Source organism: Entelurus aequoreus, linkage group LG02, assembly GCF_033978785.1.
Source record: "Entelurus aequoreus isolate RoL-2023_Sb linkage group LG02, RoL_Eaeq_v1.1, whole genome shotgun sequence".
In the NCBI taxonomy this organism is placed as follows: Eukaryota; Metazoa; Chordata; class Actinopteri; order Syngnathiformes; family Syngnathidae; genus Entelurus; species Entelurus aequoreus.
In genome coordinates, this window is record NC_084732.1 from 9604294 (window position 1) to 9612207 (window position 7914).

A 7914-nucleotide genomic window follows, 5' to 3' on the forward strand; every position below is an offset into this window, starting at 1 on the left:
GGGGTCGTGCTGGTGGCTGTGGCTTGGCAGGTCGAAAGGCAGGTGGTGGTGGTCGTGCTGGAGGCTGTGGCTTGGCATGGCGAAGCTGACCCACCCCACCTGAACAATTCCCAGCCCTAGCCCCCCCCTCAAGGAGCGGATCCCAGACGCGCTCCCCGCGGTCTGGAACCGTCTTTTGGGGTGGGTGGAGGGAGGCCGGAAGGAGGGTAAAATCCTCCCCTATAAATTGTCCAAAATGTCTTTCTTTTTGTACCTGGGATCTTGTGGGTGAAAAAAAAATTTTTTGTGACTTGGGCGTGCCTTGAGTCCTGGGGGGCGGGGCATGAAATCTGGGTGACTGTGAGGGACTTGCTCTAATGTCCAAAATCATGTTCTGATAATGTTTGATCATAGAAACAGAGTCCTTTGTTGAGGGCAGGTGATCGAAAGTAAAAGAGTTCAAAGAAAAAAAATCTTTAGCTGTGATGTCATCCTCTGGTGATGGCGTGACGTCATCCTGGAGCAGCGGGGCTGGCAGCAGCCTGCTTCCGCCCGGAGTGGGAGGAGCTTGCGGGAGTGACGCGTCCTGCCGGCTCGGAGAAGCTCTTCCTGATGGCTTCCGCTTTTGCCGGCGCTTCCGGGAATGGAGCGACGCGCCAACGTCGTCGGGCCACACGGAGCTTATCGGAATAAGTTTTCCGCTTGGACCCCACATGAGGTCTTGATCGGCCATGGCTCCTAGTGCCTCCCACTTTCCTTCCTCCATCGATTGCCAGTCGTTTGCGGGATAGCTTCTTGCTGGCGACATACTGTCATAACGGGGACTGTGGTGCAGTTTCCTGCGTGGGTTGCTTTCCCGAGATGCAAACGGACTGACGCAAACATGGCGTGGAGGTAAAAACATGATTTTATTCTACACTATCAAAACTCAAAAAAAGGTACAAACAAAAGGCGCTCACAGCGGAGGTAACAAACTTGACTAGGAAAACAAAAGGCGCGCACAATGGCGGAGAACTATGAACATTAAACAAACAAAAACTTACGTGACAAGGAACTGTGAACATGGCATGAATGTGTGATGTCGCCAGGACGAACAACAGAAACAGAAAAGCCTATATAGTGACATGATAAGTGAAAACAGGTGCGTGACTAACTGTGAACAGGTGCGTGACATGACTGTGAAAACGTGAGACAGGTGTGTGTGAGTCCAAACGTGGAACAGGTGAAACTAATGGTTGCTATGGTGACAAACAAAACCAGGAAGTGAAACCAGGAACTAAGGAAGTGTCCAAAAAACAAAACAGCACATGGCCAAACAAAAACATGAACACAGACATGACAGCTTGACAGCTATTAACCTGGAGATGGCCTAAAAATGTAATTCTTAAAAATATTAAAATAAATCATTTAATTTTAAATTAATTTTTTTAACTTTTATCTTTAAAACTATGAATCGAATGAATCAGAATTTGGTGCTGTACGCCCCTGCATACACATGAAGATTATCAAAGACTAATCTGGCCATTTTACCTACTTATTTGACTAATCTTTTCTATAAAGAGTGAGTCACTTAAAGCTGGTGTAGAATTGTGTGTCCAATATTATATAAAGTATATCTATATAAGATAAGATAAAGACTAAACATGCAAACTACACTCACACAACAATAAGAAGCGAGCCTCCTATGGCAGTGCAGCCGCAGTTTTGCTATATCCCCACTAGATGTCGCTGCGGAGTGTTTCCGCCACTTTCAACGCTTTAATTACACTCAAAAAACACTGTCCTTTAGCACCTCCGCCTGGAGAAAAGTGGAACTGCACCCAAACAAAATACATCTCTACTATTTATGCAATAGTCAAAAGTGGAAAGAGACGTACAATCTTGCTAAAAACACACCTGCTTTTATCAGAATTTGACTAAAAATACGTTTTGGTTTTCATCTTGTTTTACCACAACCGTTTTTTGCTAGAATTTGCTATTTTTTGACAATTATGAATCGGAGTAAATGAGAATCACAATTTGGCGATGGCCTGTTTTTAAAATCTGTCCTAAAAAAGGACATTTTAATTCATTTTTAGTTTCAAATCATACTTTTTTTTTTGTAATCAATTATTGAACATTTTAAATCGATTTTGAATTGGAATAATGAGAATTGATATGAATGTGAATTGACTTTTTTTCAGCACCCCTAATAAACTTAAAACTACATGGCGTTTATAGACAGTGGAACTGAAAAGTAACTGTCACATCCCATACAACACTATTCTCCAGTCAAACTGATTCTAGCAATGTATTATTTCATTTAAAAAACGTATTAAAACCTTTTCAAAAAAGGTTAAAAAAGCTCAGCCGTAGATAGCCCAAAAAATATATTTTTAAAACTCGATTCTTACTTAATTTGATTGATTAACGTGGACCCCGATTTAAACAAGTTGAAAAACGTATTGGGGTGTTACCATTTAGTGGTCAATTGTACGGAATATGTACTGTACTGTGCAATCTAATAAAAAAAGTCTCAATCAATCAATCAAATTTAATTTAATTTCATATTAAATTATTTTCTTCTTTTTTTTATCTATTTAAATCGATTTTTTAAAATTATGAAAATTTTAATCGGATTAATGAGAATTGCAAGGTATGGAATTGGCCTAAAAACATGTTTTTGTATGTTTATTATGTCCAAAAAAAAAGAACATTTCAATTTGATTTAATTTAGTTGAAAAATTATTCATACTTTTTCAATCGATTTTTTAAATTATTAATCGATTTTGAATCAGAATGAATGAGAATCGTGATTTGGATGTGATTTGATTGTTTTCAGCACCCCTAATAACCATAGGTCTACATTGCATTTGTAGACAGCAGAACTCAAATGTCACTATCACATCCCAATCACGATTCTAAATGGATTCATAATTTTCAAAAATGGATTTCCAAAAATAAATTTTTTAAATAATCCATTTAAAAAATATGTTTTTTATGGAAATCTCTGTGCTTACTTGCTGTGCGTATACATCATACATCAGCAGCCAAGAGGAGCTTTTGTAACCTGCAACCTGTTTTGAAAAGGTTTTATTATCATTTTAATACCAAATAATATATTGTGAGAATCAGTTTGATGGTAATTCAGAGATGGCCTAAAAAATATATTTTTTTGCAATGTAGTTTTATGTTTATTAGGGCTGCTGAAAAAAATCGATTCACATTCGAATCACGATTGTCATTAATCAGATTCAAAATGGATTCAAATTTTTCAATAATTGATAAGAAAAAAAAAAGAACTAATATTAAAATAAATTAAAATGTTCTTATTTTCGAAAATGTTTTCAAAATAATAATTCTCAATTTTACTGTGATTGAAAATCGATTCATAATTGTCAAAAAACAGCAAATTTTTGCAAAAAACGGTTGTGGTAAAACAAGATGAAATCCAAAATGTGGGGCGGCATGGCGTAGTGGGTAGAGCAGCCGTGCCAGAAACCTGAGGGTTGCAGGTTCGCACACCCGCCTCTTACCATCCAAAAAAAAAAAAAATAGCTGCCATTGTGTCCTTGGGCGGGACACTTCACCCTTGCCCCGTGCCACTCACACCGGTGAATTGAATGATGAATGATAGGTGGTGGTCGGAGGGGCCGTTGGCGCAAATTGCAGCCACGCTTCCGTCAGTCTACCCCAGGGCAGCTGTGGCTATGAAAGTAGCTTACCACCACCAGGTGTGAATGAATGATGGGTTCTACATGTAAAGCGACTTTGGGTACTTAGAAAAGCGCTATATAAATCCCAGGTATTATTATTATTATTATTATATATACATATATATATATACATATATATATACATATATATATATATATATATATATATATATATATATATATATATATATATATATATATATATATATATATATATATGAAATGTATATGAAATACTTGAGTTGGTGAATTCTAGCTGTAAATAACCAAGCCCCCCCTCCCGATATTGGAGGTCTCAAGGTTGGCAAGTATGGGTAAAATGGTCATGCTAATCTTCATGTGTATGCAGGGGCGTACAGCGCCAAATTCTGGGCCCACTTACACAAGACTAAAGGGCCCCCCATCCCACCCCACACCCAACATTGCCACCCCATACTCACGCATGTTCCATGTTGACTTTGCACAAAGCAAAGGTCGATATCAGCATGCTTGAATGAGTGTGGTGCGGAAGAATGCAAAGTCCCTGACCTTTGACCCTCGCCAAGACATTTTGGACAATTTTGTCACCATTTTGCGGGAGCAGTTGTCTTTTGTCGCTGCATTCCCAGTCGGCAGGCTTGCCAGCAGGCACAAGAGATTGATACGTTGGTTATACATACATGTCTTTTAAAAATGGCTTTGAAACAAGGTTTCAAACAGACGCCCCCCTGGCAGACCCCCTTAGTTACCCGGATGGAGTGAGTGGTAGTCCCGAATAAGGCAATTTGAAGATGGCCAAAAAACTTATTTTTAGACATTCATTCCTAACAAAAACCTTCATTCAATTCAAATTTAAATTGATTTTAAAAAATTATGAATGGATTTTGAATCAATATAAATGAGAATCGCGATTGGGAAGTGAAGCCATTTTTTTCAGTACTACATTGCATTTATAGACAGCAGAACTCAAATGTCACTGCTACTATATATATTAGAGATGTCCGATAATATCGGACTGCCGATATTATCGGCCGATAAATGCTTTAAAGTGCAATATCGGAAATTATCGGTATCGGTTTCAAAATCATCGGTTTCAAAAAGTAAAATGTATGACTTTTTAAAACGCCGCTATGTACACGGCCGTAGGGAGAAGTACGGAGCGTCAATAAACCTTAAAGGCACTGCCTTTGCGTGCCGGCCCAGTCACATAATATCTACAGCTTTTCACACACACAAGTGAATGCAAGGCATACTTCATCAACAGCCATATAGGTCACACTGAGGGTGACCGTATAAACAACTTTAACACTGTTACAAATATGCGCCACACTGTGAACCCACACCAAACAAGAATGACAAACACATTTCGGGAGAACATCCGCACCGTAACACAACATAAACACAACAGAACAAATACCCAGAACCCCTTGCAGCACTAACTCTTCCGGGACGCTACAATATACACACCCCGCTACCCGCTGCCTCCCACCTCAACCCCGCCCACCAATAATGCACTTTGTGACTTCAATAATAAATATGGCAGTGCCATGTTGGCATTTTTTTCCATAACTTGAGTTGATTTATTTTGGAAAACCTTGTTACATTGTTTAATGCATCCAGCGGGGCATCACAACAAAATTAGGCATAACAATGTGTTAATTCCACGACTGTATATATCTGTGTCGGTTGATATCGGAATCGGTAATTAAGAGTTGGACAATATAGGAATATTGGATATCGGCAAAAAAGACATTATCGGACATTTCTAGTCAGGAATCTTATGTTCTTCCACACTGCACTCATCCCAGCATGCTGGGATGCCTAAAAAAGTCAACATGGAAACACAAAAAGGAATGTACCCAAAATGATGTTGTCTGTGGGGTGGGATGGGGGGCCCTTTAGTCTTGTGTCAGTGGGCCCAGAATTTGGCGCTGTTCACCCCTGCATACACATGCAGATTATCAAATGCTAATCTGGCCATTTTACCTATTTATTTCATCAATCTTTTCTACAAAGAGTGAGTCACTTAAAGCTGGTGTAGAATTGTGTGTCCAATATTATATAAAGTATATCTATATAAGCTAAGATAAGGACTAAACATGCAAACTACACTCACACAACAATAAGAAGCGAGCCTCCTATGGCAGTGCAGCCGCAGTTTTGCTATATCGCCACTAGATGTCGCTGCTGAGTGTTTCCAGGGTAGTGACGTCACCAGCATGCACGATAAAACCCTTATGAGACACAAGAATTATCGCCGGGCGTGGTGGCGCACACCTGTAATCCAAGTCACTGGGAGGCTGAGGCTTGTGGATCGATTGAGCTCAGGAGCTACAGCGGACTACGTTGATAGTTCTGGGTATCAACGTAGTGCTCCCTGGGGGGAATCCAGGATCTCACCAAGTTGCCTATAAAGATAATTGCCCCCTCGGTCGAGCCTTGTTACCATGAGCCTTGTCACCAGGGGTCATGGGAAGGTGTACGGCCGACGCGGGGCGACTGTCAATAGACGTTGTGGTTGAATAAAACCTGTGCAATAAAGCGGGACTCAGTCTCTTTTCTCTTTTACAAACATCAACCTTTTTTTGTTGCGGCCACCACTTCAACGCTTTAACTACACTTAAAAACCACTGTCCTGTAGCACCTCCGCCTGGGGAAAAGTGGAACTGACACTAGTCTCTACTATTTTTGCAATAGTCAAAAGTGGAAAGAGATGTAAAACCTTGCTAAAAACACACCTGCTTTTATCAGAATTCGACAAAAAATAAGTTTTGGTTTTCATCTTATTTTACCACAATAGTTTTTTTGCTAGAATTTGCTGTTTTTTGACAATTATGAATTGATTTTCAAAATGAGAATAACTTTTTTTTCAAATCTTTCCTAAAAAAGAACATTTTAATTTAGTTTTAGTTTCACCCAAACAAAACACTAGTCTCTACTATTTATGCAATAGTCAAAAGTGGAAAGAGATGTAAAATCTTGCTAAAAACACACCTGCTTTCATCAGAATTCGATTTATAATTGTCAAAAAACCAGCAAATTCTAGCAAAAAACGGTTGTGGTAAAACAAGATGAAAACCAAAACGTATTTTTAGTCGAATTCTGATGAAAGCAGTGTGTGTTTTAGCAAGGTTTTACATCTCTTTCCAGTTTTGACTATTGCATAAATAGTAGAGACTTGTGTTTTGTTTGGGTGCAGTTCCACTTTTCTCCAGGCGGAGGTGCTACAGGACAGTGGTTTTTGAGTGTAATTAAAGCGTGCCGCAAAATAAAAGAAGGTGAGATGAGTTTTTGAATGGTTGATGTTGTTAAAAGAGAGTGAGTCCCGCTTTATTGCACAGGCTGCACTACAGCGTCTATTCACAGGCGCCATCCCACTACTGAGCGGCACGGGGGCTTTGACCTGCTCCGTTGCCGACCTGGGCCGGTGCACCCCCTCCTTAGACGACCTGGTGGGCCCGGGCTCCCCCAGGAGCACCATATCGATACCGAGCTTAGTGCGGACACCCGATCGACATAGTCCGCTGCAGCTCAGAGCTCCTGAGCTCAAACGATCCGCCAGCCTCAGCCTCCCAGTAGCTTGGATTACAGGCGCGCGCCACCGCGCCGGCGATCATACAATCACTGACATGCATGTTTAGTCCTTATCTTATCTTATATAGATATACTTTATATAATATTGGACACACAATTCGACAACTTTTTCTATAAAGAGTGAGTCACTTCATGGTGACTCCCTCTTTTATAGAAACGATAAGACAAATAAATAGGTAAAATAGTCAGATCAGCGTTTGATAATCTTCATGTGTATGCAGGGGTGTACAGCGCCAAATTCTGGGCCCACTTACACAAGACTAAAGGGGCCCCCATCCCACCCCACACCCAACATTGCCACCCCATACTCACGCATGTTATGATGTTATAGATTACATATGCTATGGATGATATTTTGGGTAAGTTCCTTTTGTTTGGTTCCATGTTGACTTTGCACAAAGCAAAGGTCGATATCAGCATGCTTGGATGAGTGTGGTGCGGAGAATGCAAAGGTCCCTGACCTTTGACCACTCGCCAAGACATTTTAGACAATTTTGTCACATTTTGCGGGAGCGGTTGTCTTTTGTCGCTGCATTCCCAGTCGGCATGGCTTGCCCGCAGGCACAAGAGATTGATACGTTGGTTATACATACATTCTTAAAAAGTAACTTTGAAACAAGGTTTCAAACAGACGCCACCCCTGGCAGACCCCCTTAGTTACCCGGTT